The sequence below is a fragment of the Talpa occidentalis genome, unplaced genomic scaffold (genome assembly GCF_014898055.3).
Source record: "Talpa occidentalis isolate TD23 unplaced genomic scaffold, MPIMG_talOcc4v2.1 talOcc4.15, whole genome shotgun sequence".
Classification (NCBI taxonomy): domain Eukaryota; kingdom Metazoa; phylum Chordata; class Mammalia; order Eulipotyphla; family Talpidae; genus Talpa; species Talpa occidentalis.
The window spans coordinates 84,711,851-84,725,629 of NW_023601543.1; the positions used below are offsets into that span (position 1 = coordinate 84,711,851).

At 42.8% G+C, this 13,779-nt stretch overlaps 1 protein-coding gene and 1 pseudogene across 1 annotated transcript in view; one reads left to right on the top strand and one right to left on the bottom strand.

Annotated features, from left to right (window-relative positions):
- Nucleotides 1–13,779, bottom strand: part of FRMPD4 (FERM and PDZ domain containing 4) — a 701,451-nt gene that overhangs the window by 675,493 nt on the left and 12,179 nt on the right. Inside the window, exon 2 of the mRNA XM_054695851.1 lies at nt 5,901–6,175. The gene's annotated coding sequence lies outside the window, so the exon portion shown is untranslated. The remainder of the gene's footprint in view (nt 1–5,900; nt 6,176–13,779) is intronic.
- On the top strand, nt 5,637–6,022 carry LOC119245750 (retinoid-binding protein 7-like; annotated as a pseudogene).

Genomic DNA, 13,779 nt, shown 5'->3' on the forward strand with positions numbered 1-13,779 from the left:
GATACGGGACATCTTTCCACATGATTATTTGCCATCTGTGTATCTTCTTTAGTGAGCTATCTGTTAAGGTCTTTGGCCTATTTTCTGATTGGGTTGTTTGTTTTCTAAAAAGACTTTTGGAAAACAGTCTCTTATCAGATATATCTTTGGCAAATATTTTCTCCCAGGCTGTGAAGTGTCTTCTCATTCTGGGTTGAGTTTTAAATGGCCTAATCAGAAGCCTGAGCATATATGAAATATTTGAGTACGTTAAACAACAGTTCAGCAGTAACTTCCTCCCCGATAAAATCCCCTGATTATGTAAAAAGTTACAAGGGATGTGATGTAGAGTTACAAGGGATGTAATGGATCATCTCCACCAACCTTTTTCTTCCTTGGCCTCCAATCTACATCACTCAACTGGCCTCACCCATCAGAGTAAGTGTGAAGCTAGTGAGGGTGAGTCATAAAGGAGATGTGGCTGCAGTAGGAGCCTTGGAAAATGAATGGAATTTCAATAAGATGGGGAGAAGGAGGAGATTTCAATAGCAAATGCTTATTAAACTCCTATTATATCCTCAGCTCCCTGGGGTCTACATGTAAGAATAATAAACTGTCCTTGCTTTTGAAGAGCTTATGGTTTGATGAGGGTGAGTAACAGTCATGAGATAGTGCTATTCACTGACTATCTACTAAGTACTAGGGATCTTGCTACATTCTTTTTATACATTGGCTAGAATCCAGTTGACAACCTTTAAGGAAGACACTGTTGACCTCATTTTAAAGAAGAAATTGAGGCTCAAGGAGGATGAGTGACTCACTTGAGGTCACACAGTTAGTGAGAAACAAAGCTAAGATTCAAACCCAGAGCTGTCTGATTCCAGAGCTCACGCTCTTCATATACCAAGCTGCTGAGAAAAAGCTTATAAGACAAACCACAAATAATCTCATGGTGTTAAGTGCAGCCTGAAGTGGGAAAACAATCAATAGGAAAGGTACAAAAGAAATGGCCTGACTATTATCGAAGTTTGTGAAAAATGGAAATAGGAAAAGTGGGATCACATGACGGAGGGCCTTGACGCTAAAGCTAAGGGTTTTGAAGGCGCTTGCCAGGACAAATGGACAGCAGACTTTCTTGATGGGATTTTTCTAGGAGTGGGAAACAATAAATTGATTTGTTGGAAAAAGATTAAGAAAAATTAAGCAAAACTGTGATAAGGGAGAAGACTAATCCTCACAGGAACTCACATGTATTATAAAGCAACAAGAATTCAGACAGTGCAATACTGGCTCAAGAACACATGGAAATCAATTAATAGAAGAGAATCAGCAAGCCAGAAAATGAGCTTATTTTTGTACAGAATTGAATACTTAAGAAAGCATTATAAAATAATGGAAAAGAAAAAATCTAGTACATGCTGTTGAAAAAACAGATTAAGAAAAAGCACTCTATTACCTCGAATCATTTATTAAATTAAATTTCAGGGGAATTTAGGTGATTTTCAAAAACGTTGAATATAGAAGAAGCAGAGGGAATTCTGGGAGAATATCCTTAGAAAATAATGAAATTTATGAAAAAGAAGGAAAATGCAAAAAGCTGTTCATAATCTAATATTCAATTAAAGCATATGGTTAAGGAAATGACAGTAATTCAACTCCATGGACTAAGTAGCCATTCAAATAATTATACAAAATTATAGCGACACAAAAAATATTTAGTGATGACATAACTATGAAAAATATGGTATATTACTTTTCTATTGCTGCTATGACAAATTACCAAAAATTTAGCTGATTAAAATAACACATATTTATCTTACAATTTGGAGGTTAGAAGTTCGACACAGGACTTACTGAGCTAACATGGGGCTGTCTGCAGGCTGCACTCCTTGCTGGAGTCTGTAGGGGAATCTGTTTCCTCGCCTTCTGCAGCCTACAGGGGGAGCCCAGACTCCTTGGCCCATGGCCCCCTCTGTCTGCAAGATCCACCAAGACCAGTTGAGTCTTCTCACATCACATAGCCACATTTCCGTCCAGAGCCACATTTTCCTCCGAGTCTTCAGAAAGGCAGATGGTGGGGATCATTGGGGCCATCCTAGCAACCACCTACCACAAGCACCTCTTACTGAAATCGCTGATTTTAAACCGGTTTGAAGTAGACATTTTGTGAAGTGACCACAGAATTGTTTCCATTCCTGCTTCTAGATATGGACCACAACAACTATTCCTCCACCACACCATTTAAGAAATAAAATATGATGTGTATTTAACTGTTTGCCACGGTGCAATATCAAGATAATAAGATCGTTAGGGGGACAGCCATGGAAAAAATTCAGAGTCAATGTCTAGTTGCAGAAATAATAAGTTGATCTTCTGTCCATGTTCATGTACAATCCATGAAACTCGGTGTCAGAAGAACTTGTCCTCTTGATTGTTCTATAGTCCTCCCTGACTTTCCACCTTTACTAAAAACTCAAGATTATCCCAACATTAACCCTCTCCAGTTCCAACCCTTCTATTTATTGAATACTGCAAATAAACAGTGCTACATATAATGCCAAGAGTCTGCCATGTGGCTTGAGAATTCCTTCCCTCCATGAGTGCAAAATATTTTAATAGCCATGAACTGCTAGGTGATTGCATCATGATGGGAATATCACAGAGGGTAATTACACAAACCTAGATGGTATCACTTACTACACACCTCAGCTACAGGATGGAGCCTGAAGGGACCACTATTACACATCTGTTGTTCACTAAAACATTGCTATGTGGCACATATGGATTATGTCAACCCTAATCACAGGCACTGAAAAATGAAAACAAAGCTGGAAAGTTTCTTAGCAATTATCTCTTTACTTCTCAAATTTGGCCATACATTTGAAATCACCATGGGGGACTTTTAAAAATTCTGGTGTCCCAAGCACATCTCAAAACTACTGCATTAGAATCTCTGGGATAGGACCCAGGAAATGAGTGTCTTTGAACCTCCCCCTCTCCACCGCAGGTTTAGAACCACTGATCTATTCTAGAAAATGGATGGCCAGAGAGTTTAAGTGACATTCCCAAGACCACCTAGCTAAATAGTAAGAACACCAGAACTGTGGCTTCTTTCAAGTTGGCGCTGAAGGCCTGAATTCTACCCTGGGTATGCTCCATAGTGGTCCCCAACCTTGGCTGCCTACTATGGCACACAGAAGCTTTTAAAAATGTATGGATTCCTGCCTCTACACAACAGAAATTCTGATTTAATTTTTTTTCTGATTTAAATTTTTATGAAGCTCTCAAGGTGATTCTAATGCACTGCCAAGGTTGAGAACACTGATCTAAACTTTCAGCCTATGGCATATAACATATCTGCTCATCTTTCTTAACCACACACCACAAAGTAGGAGGACGTGTCTCCTTCGCGTCCAAGAGCCTTTATCAGAATGAAGTCATGTCTGCAAGCTCTTTAACGTCCAGAAGGAGAATGTGGAACAGTAATAATACATCAAAACTACCCCTAAAATAACAGGGATTCCTCTTTGGAGAATGAGGAAGATTCCCAATGACATACTTCATTGCATAAAGCTTTAATACCAGAAGACGACACGAGAATAAGCCCAAGCACAACAAATTATCTTAAATTTGAGAGGTTCAAAGGGGATGGTAAAAGCGAGGTATGTTCTCAGAAGCCTTGAGGGGAAGCAGTGGGAGAAGCAATCACCCAGGAGTAGGTGAGGATGTGGAGATGCCCCGACTGGGGCTCCACCAAGGAAAGTGATTAGTATGTATGGCTACATGGCACATTACTCTCAATTAGCAGTTTAAAACAACAAGCATTTATTATCTTCCAGTTGCTGTGTGTAAAGAACTTGAGAGCAATTTAGGAGACTAGTTCTAGTTCAGGGACTCTCACAAGATTACAGTCATGGTATTGGTGGGCTACAGTCATCTGAGGCGTGACGGGGGCTAGAGGGTCTGTTTCCAAAATGGCTCATGTCATGACAAGCTGATGTTGGCTATTGGCAGGAGGCCAAAGTTCCTTGTTACTTTGACCTCTTTGATCACAGGGCTGCTTGGGCGCCCTTGTAACATGACAACTGGCTTTCTCCATAAGAGAGAGCGAGGAGGAAGCCACCACACCTTTTCTGGTGTCATCTCAGAAGTCATGTATTATCATTTCCACTTTATTAGAAACAAGACACTTAGCCAAGGTCACACTCAAAGGGAGAGCAATTGGGTTCCACTTTTTGAAGAACATGTCAAAGAATTTATGGACTAATGTTAAGCCATTACATAAGGAAAGAGAATAGGCAAAGATTAGAGTGGGTTTGCTGGTAGGTCTAAGACAAACTCCATTTCTTGGGCCTCACTGGTGGTGCAAGGGGTTAAGATGCAGCCTGTGAAGCTGTCTGCAGCCACTGCAGCAGGAGTGTGATCCCCAGCCGGTCAGGGAGCAAACCACATGGCAAATCTGACCTCTCCTGTTTCGCCTGCTGCTCCCCTCAGCAGTGTATTTCAGTCAGTCTGCCTGTTCTGTTCCCCACTCTGTCTCTCGTGAATCCTCTCACCCCCCATACCTCTGGCCTGTACCCCAGCTCTTGTATGCGTAAATAAATCTTTTTAAAAAAAAGACAAACTCCACTTCTTGTGAGAAGCTGATGATTAACTAACACAAACCCTGCACCTCTGACAACTACTAAGAGGTCCAGGTGTCCTTCAGAACTGGCCAGAAGAGCCTCTAGCAGGAAACAAGATTATCTGAGATGTTAGGAAGACTTGCTCCACAAGTCTCTATCCACCTGCTTCCTGAGGCTGGTTTATTTTAATATTGAGGAAAAGCCATAACTAGAGATAAGACACAGTAAATGAAAAAATGATGATTGAAATAAACCCCGACACACCTGCAAATGGAAGAACAGCTTACCAGCCTGCAGGTGGGGAGACTCAGATCACAGACTTACCCTTCTCGAGGAGGGAAAGGATGACAGATTGGAGAGAATTAGGAGAACGGGCACAGAAGGAAAGGCTAGGCTGAAAGCTAGGAGGACTGCACTTCAACAGCCCCACAACTTTGCCTGGGCAGGGCTCTCAGTTGTTGAGAAATTACACAGCTGCATCTGTATTTACGCTTCATCCTCTACACGATGAGGAAGCACAAGGCAGTCAGCTCAGATCTCATTCTCTGGAGCGCCTGGGTGACTCTGTTTCATCCTGACTTACAGCGAACTTCAGCCAGTCACATGAACATCCCGCACCTCTCCTTCCTCATTTGGACAATGAGAATAATAGCAAGTACTTCTTAGGTTACTGGAGAGTTAAGCTAGTTATTACTTTCCCATCCTTAAAAAAAAACAAACAAAAAAAAACCTTCTTGATAGTATGGCAACACACCCAAGATGCAAATTCAATATTTCTAAACATTTTCGGATTAGAAGTGGTAACCAAACATCCAATTATTGCAGACATTTGTCCATCCAGCTGACTCTCGTGTGCAGGGCCCTCTTAGGAAGCCTTCTGGTCCATGTGCACATGTCAGAGTCCAATCATAATCCCTGGGGGCTCTGACTTGAAAGTAAGGTTAACTATTAAATGTCAATAAACATTTTTTTGCTTTTTCTCATAGCAGCTTTTAAGCACAAAAAATTATAGTGTCACCCCCAGACCTCTCCATGCCCATCCTCAATGGTGACAACTCTGAGGACTACGTGCTGGCCCAGGGCACTGACTTTGCCACTCATGAGATAGCCAAGTTGCTGAAGCCACAGAAGGCAATTGAGCAAAATGGGATTCCTTGGTCATCCACACATACAGCAGCCTGAGGAACTACCTTGTTAAATTCAAAGTTGGAGAAGAATTTGATGAAGATAATGAAGACCTGGATTACAAAATGCAAGAGTTTGGTTACAAACTCTTTGGGACAATGACCAACTCACCTGTGTCCAGAGGTGGGGTGAAGCAGAACAGGGGATGGGCCCACTGGACTGAAAGGGATGAGCTCCATCTGGAAATGTTCTGTGGAGGCCAAGTGTGCAAACAGACCTTCCAGAGAGCATGATCTGTGTCCGGCAGAGCCAACATACATGTAACTTCATGCCCATCTGTCCTGGTTTAGGGACAAAGCCTTGTGGTCGGAAAGATGTCACACAACCTGTCCAGAATCCATCTAGATGTGGGGAACTGCTGGGCTTTGATAAACCTTCCAACAATGCTGGAAAAAAAAATCATATAAAGTTACCCTTGATGTTAAAAAAACATCAATTTATAAAAGTTTGTATCTCAAAAACTGGTTCTTTTCATTCAACTTACTAATCATATTATCATATCTATAAGTCTATCATATTTTAATAACTCTTGGAGGATCTTTAATTAACTTTTGTTCCCATTGCCAATGTAGTTGATTGGATTCTCTTTAGTGTGTTAAATAGCATTTAAAATTTTATTATGTTCTATTCCTTTTTTACAAACTTCAATTGTGTTGAATACTAATACTTCAAAAGTAGTAAGTACTTTTCAATTACTTAAGTTCTGTTAATAAATCCAATAAACTTGTAAACATGTTGGTAAACTTGAGTTTTCCTGAATTTTCTAATAATGCATATGAATTTCATAAAATTTCAAGGTAAAGTCACAAGTTTAAATCAATAACTCAAATATACATTTTGAATTGATATCACAGAACTGACTTTTTTTTTAAAGATTTATTTATTTATACAAGCACTGGGTACAGTCAGAAGTGTGGGAGGGTGAGAGAATTCACCAGAGCCAGAGCGGGGAGCAGAACAGGCAGACTGATGAAATACACTGAGGGGAGCAGCGGGCACAGCAGGAGAGGTCTGCGTGCCATGTGGGACCCTCGCAGGTGGCTGGGGATCGAACCGGCACTGCAGAGGCTGCAGGCAGCTTCGCAGCCCAGCGCTCAACTGCTGCGCCACCAGGGGAGGCCCCCGACTGGTTATTTTAATAGGCCAAATTCTCTCAAATGTAATAAACATCCAAAATACCAAAGATGTATGAGGTATTCTTAATCACAAAAGTATTACTGCTATAGCATTTTCTCCTTTTTTCCCATAAATTCTAAATTTTCCTTGTGTTACACCATGTTTATACACTAAGGAAATATTAAGTCTTTCCTTAAGTGTTGAGCACCCCAATACTTTCATTCAAGAAGGCTGGGTTACCTCTCCAGGTGGTGTCTGGGCTCCTCTTCCTGAAAGAGGCCCAAGCTTAAGCCCCAATAAGTTTCCTGTATAAACCCTCAAGGGACACACTGAGCTCTTTTTAGTTGACATGCAATGTTCTCTGATAGAGGGGGGCTCACAGTAGGAAATTTGGGATGGAGGAGGTCACCAGACCAGAAATTGGAGATGGGGGTGGGGGGGGGGGGAAGGTGGTGGTTTGGAAATGACTAATATTGTCATTAAAACAGCTATAGTAAAAAAAAAAAAAAAAAAAAAAAAAAAGCTTAAAGCAAGGCCAGGAGATGGAGATATGGGACTTGTCAGTCACTGGAAGGGACTGCTGTAAAATAACCCTCGGATCCACCGGAGGTGGGGATCTGGAGATTGAGGGCCATTACAGGGACTCCCTGGTCCTTACAAATTAACCAGTCATGCCCTGGGAGTGATTGACAATAGTTAGCATTTCAAAGAAATGAACTCCTCCCCAGAGAAAGACCATAATACCAGAAGAAGCCTGTCCCTCCCAGACGCAGCTCTTTTTACCCACTTGTCTGGGCAAGCATCTTCTCGTTTCCTTTTTTCCTAATAAACCTGCCCCCTTTAGACATAACCAAAAGTCGCTGTCTCCTTGGCAAACTCACCACGTGCCAGTGAAAGGGAAAGCTACCGAAACCTGTCTCAGAGGCAAACCAGGGGCTCACTGAACCCAACATGTCATCAGAACCCCATCCTTCTCCACTTGGGGTGGCCGCACAGCTCAACCCTCTGTTACCCGATTCTTGAGTCAGCTGATGGAAGCCTGGGACCCTTCCCCAAATGTAAATGCTTAGATTTTTTTTCATTTACTGAGCTTAAGAAGACACGAAATACCTTCTCTAGCTCTAAAGACTTGAGAGAGTCTGGAATCTCCCTATCCTCCGAGCCAGTCAAGTTCCGCACTGACATGGCCTGGCCGCCAGTAACTAAGTACTGGAAAATGGACTGCGGCAAAAAATGGCAGCAGGAGGAAGAAGTAGGAAAGCGTTCCAGGGGTTTGGGGTTCATGTGGTGGCCGGGTGATATTAGTGGAGACGGACCCATGTGGACAGGTCAGGCTGTGTCTAGAGGTAACACGGACAGTGTTACGGAGCAGGGAGAGGGGCAGCCCAGACCCCACAAACCTGCCTGCTCTAAATAGTTCTGCCATCCACCACATCAACACAAAACATGAGACTTTAATGAAAAGAAACTTTAATACAATTAGTGAACAATACAGGAAAGGCAAAGAATATAGTTTCTAAATCAAGCACCCAAAGCTACCCGTCCCCTCGTGGGTAAAAGTCCACCCAAACGGGATTGGCCCAGAGCAAGGTCCAAAAGCCTGCCCCAAGTCTAAAGCATCTTCTAGGGGGGATCCACAGAAAAGGATCGGAAACAACCAGACAAGTCTGGGAGGAAAAAAGCAAAATCTAGATAAAAGCTGCCACGGTCACCTCCCCACGGGTCTCTCACCCACATCTGTGTCAGCCAGTCCATGACCAAAAGGCAAACGCTGCTTCTTCACGTGCCTCTCGGCTCCATGTGCCTCCTCCAGGTCTCCTTCTGGCTCTCTGTCCTGCTTCTTTCCTTCTCAGTCTCCTCTGCAGCTTCTTCTCTCCCCGCTCAGCTAGCTCTACCCTCCCTTGGGTGGGGCAGGAAACCTGGAACCTCCCCCTTTCCTGGGGACCACCCTGTTACAGCAGGACTTGTGGGTGGACTGGAATTGTTGGGGGGAAGAAAGGGATCAAGGAGACCACTTGGGTTTTGACTGAGCAGCCAGGAGACTGATGGTTCTGTTCAGTGGCTAATGAAGGCTTGAGTGGGATGAGGTTTGAAGATAAAGGCCAATAATTTCCTTGTAGACACGTTAAGGTTGCGGTGCTGTGAAACTAGTAAGAAGTATACATTTAGTCTTTGTCCTGTTTCAGGCATAGAGCTCCCAAAAGCCTTAGAATTTCCTGTGATGAGAGCCAAGGCGGGGTCTTCTGTTATACTAACGAGGTGACCTTTGGAAAGCCCCTGGTTGCCAGTGGAGACAACTGGGTGATAGAGGGGTGGCACTTTCCCAGAGGGAAGTGGGACTGGTGGGGTCGAGTCAATTGTCCATTGTAAACAAGCTGTCATAAGAACCCAGAAGAGACATGATTTGGAGACCTTCCGAGGTGGTGAACAGGCAGAGATTCTGGGAGGGTGGCACCCCAGAGAGGGCATGAAAGCTCCACACCTTTGCCCCACACCTTGCCCTGGGCAGCTCTTCCCTTTGGCTGTTCCTGGGCTATGGCATTTTACAAGTTGGTGACCTAGTAAGGAAACCGATTCTCAAGTTCTGTGAGCTGTTCTAGCTACCTAATCAACCTTCTGCTCTGTACTGCAATGGTCAAAAGCAGAGGTTACCACCTGGATTTGCAACTGTTGTCTGAAGGGGTGGGGCAGGGCCGGTATTGTAGGACTAAGCCCTTAACCTGTGGGCTCGAGCACTCTGGAGGAGTACTGCTATAAGACTGTAACAGAAGTCTTGCCCGAGTCTCTACCCTTCTGGCCTACCCTCCACATTCAGAACTTAAAACTGCAACATCCACTCTGTCTGAGTTGCCAGCCTGCCAGCCTGCCCTGCAGATTTCAAACTTGCCATGTCCTACCCGCATGAAGGCCAATTCCTTAAAATAAATCTCTGATGTACACACATATCCACATGCATGCATAGACATACGCTCACTTGTATAGCCTGTTGGTTTTGTATCTCTAGAGAACCCTACCTGTTAAATTTATTCATATATTTCATGTAGGTAAAAGTTAACAGGAAAATTACATTTAATGATCAACAAGTATCTGGCACTCCTCTAATTATGCATAATACCCCTAGCACATCAGAGGTGCTTCATAAATCTTTGATGAATGGAAGACAGCAAAAGAGAGGGAGGAGTTTCCATTTGCAAATTGAACTTCTCCGGAGTTTGCACGGAACAGAAATGGATGGAAGTCATCTGCAGGTGCTGGCCTTGCTGCTGACAAAGGCCACCCTCAGCACCTCTCAGTGGGTCACCATGTGCCACTCAGAAAGGGGCTGATGAGTTGTTCTGCACAGAAGCTGAGGTTTCCAAAATTGAACCTATTTCTAGAGACAATATGCCATTGATCAGAAATTATTTCAAATTACAAAATGCATCTGTGTGAAAGAAACGCATGTAAAAACCTGCACACTCTTTTGTTAGCGAAACTGAATCCGGCTACAAAATCTTTTCCCGTATTATTACAAAGTGAGTTTTACATTAATTAGCAAGCTCTCCCAAGAGAATGAAAGGCAGCTGATTTTCTAAATCACTTGCTTACTAACACATGATTGCAAATTAATAGGCCACGATGAATAACTTATTTTTAGGACATATGTTTTGCATGCCATTATTTTCACCAAAGAGCTGTTTTGTCATATAAATTGTTTTTCATGCCCCTAACGGGATTTGTATGTAAGTAGTAAATAAGAAATACCTTCAAAGGATCATAGATCTAAATGTAAAAGTAAAAACTGTTGAATTGTTTGAGGAAATCATAGAAAAATAAGTATCTTCTTGATCTTGTAGGAAGTAAAACAACTAACCATAAAATCAAAAGCGATAAATTGCACTCTATGAATAAGAAAAACTTCAGTTCACCGGTTCATTTAAGAAAATGAAAAGGTAAACCACAGACTCTGATCAGATTTGTAATATATAATCCATGAGAATGTACATGAATCCAGATGATAAAAAGAACTATCTGTTAAGTACTAGCAAATCAGTAATAAGAAGACAACTAAAATTTTTAATTGGAACTTGGAAATACTTTTCAAAAAAGATTATAGATAGCCAATATGCACATGAAAAGATACTCAGCATCATTAATCATGAGGAAATGCAAGCCCAAACTATAAGGTATATGCCTAATAGGATGGCGTAAATGAAAAGATTAGCATTAATAAGTGAGAGCTGACATGTGGGCCAACCCAGGCCCATGAACTGGAACTCATGGATATTCAAGAGCATGCAAGGAGCCATTCTCGCAATGCTTTCTCCATTCGCCTTGTCTCAAACCTCTAATCTTACCCTTACCTGACCTCTTCCTGGACCACCTCTAAACCCCTGGCCCTACCATTTGTGGGAAACTTCAAGCAGTTTGAACAACAGCTGCTTCTACCCTGACTTAGACTTTAGTAGATTACCCGGCTCTCAGCATCCCATGTTCCACCCAGATTCCAAAAATCTTTTTTACGTGGGTACAGGGCGGCCACCCATGCAGGCGCGGGGCCACCCCTCCACTATCACTGATCTCCCTGAATGGAGATTAAGAAATGATGTTTAACAAGTAATAGGTTGGTGAGAAAATTAAATATTTGAGAAAAGTTTAAAGAACTCAAAGATTTGCATATTCACATTATGCTATGTTCATAAATCAGGTTTTCATATTTTGTCAATCCAATTGAAAAAACCTGCACATCACATAAAACTCCGGGCAGACACCTCATACTGGAATTTTGATACACTGAGATCCTTTTTTCTCAATTTGGGTCCTTGAGTCCTATATCTGTATGGAAATTTTCTGTAAAATGCTATAATTCAAACTTCAGGAATAACAGATTTTCACAGAACAGGAAAATGACAATTTTTTCTGTTATTTGTAGAAAATATTTTCTTTCAGATACATTTGTTGACCCTGAATTAACTTATTGTCTGAAAAAGAGAGTCATGTTTTGGTCTCCTAGCCATGTGAAAGTAGAAACTAACCTTAGTTTATAGCTAAACCCAAGTAGCACATCTTGACGACTGAAATTTTAAAAATCATTTCTGCAAAATCAAGTACGCATCACACTTGAAAGCACTGGTGTCAAAGAGTAACTAGACACTCTAAGGAAACTTTTTTGTCCCAGGCTGAAATGCAACAGACTGAAGTTCAATTTAGAAAGCTGGAACTATAATCTATTATTTTTCACCCTAGCCACTGCTCTGTTAAAATGGAAGATGTGGCTAATCAATTACAGCAGCCGAGGTGGAATATTGCATAGCTTGTAATCTCTGAAGCTTAAAAGAAAATCCGTTTACAAAAATTCAGAGATACATCAAAATGACAAGGGGAATAAAAGTGCCTTCATTTTCAATTAACACCAGCTAGAGTTTCAGCAAGCTGTAACATCTTCCGTCCCCTTTTCCTTACGTCTTGTAACATCTTCCAATTTGATCATAAACATGTCATGGAAACAGAATTGATGGGATGTTTACACAACAGATGTTTTCAAGGGATGCGAATAATATTTTTAAGCCTAAGATCTACCTTTCCAAAGGGACATAAATTACAAATGACAGAACGCAAGGTACACAAGAATGCATTAAAATATATACCGCAGAGCAGACAGAATCATGGGTGATATCTAGTCGGTATTTAATGAACATCGCTGTGTGACAGAATGTTTCCATGCTTCTCCTGAAGAATTAATATTCTTTCACTTTGTCAAATTATGGACAGAAGGGAAAGTATATTTCACTGTACTCAGAACCAAGAGGACAAAAAACAAGAATATTCAGGATATTCTCCTAAGACTAAATGAAGGAACAATGGGGGGTGTGTCTGTCTGTGGACAAATGTGGGCAGAGACTACGCACAGGCACACACACAGACTTTCATAACGAGGAAGTACTCTTTCTTAATTTTGTTGCAAATGAAAAGCTTGTGCCTTCCAATGGCAAGTGCCTGCCCAGGGGAGCTCTGGTTGGCTAGAGGTACTGAGACCTGAAGTAGCTGACACTTGTTCTTCCTGCGTCTGTCCGTCTTTGCTTCTCTGCCTGGACAGACCTTTCTCATACCAAATACAGATTTTTAACCTTTAGCTTCATCCAACGCATTGCAGTAACACTATTCTGGTAACTCATCCCGTATCACCACTCTGTAAGTCAGGGTTCTCCAGCAGGCGTGACGGAGCAAGGTCTGGAGAGACTTTGGATCGACACCCTGGGATAGGGGTGCTACTGGCATCTGGTCATTGAGGCCAGGAATGATGCTCAAGGCCCTGCACTGCACAGGCCAGGCCTGCCAGGACAACTGAAGAGCGATCCGTTCCAAATGCTAGCGTGCTGAGCTGCACAGATACCGCTCCGGAGTCAGGACGAACGTGCTCGCGTGACCAGCCTACTGTCTTCGTGGCGCTACTTCAGCGCAGGATTTCAGATTCAAAGCGCTGAACTAACCCACCGCCCCCGTTCATGGCACTTTCCATCCCTACATTCGTCAGGGCCAAGTTTTGATTCCTTGCTACCCCATGCCTCCATCCCCCTTCCCACCGGACCTGAGGTGTGCCCTGTTACTATCTGGCCCTGCACCGCCTTTCTGGTGTCTCGGTGTGGGCGTGGCTTATACTGCAGCGAGGTCTTGGGCTCAAGCCCCCCGCCATCCTGCTTTCCTCACACCACACATCGCTGAGGGCAAGTAGGCCAGCTCCTCGGAGTGGCAAGAGCCGCTGCAGAGCACCTTTCCCGAAGTTTACGAACAGCTCCCCCTCCCACCGGTGGTGGCATCTGTGCCACTGCGGCTGCAAGGGTCAGGACAGGCATCTCGGCAATGCTCCTTGTGTGCTGCGTGAGCAGTTCCCTGC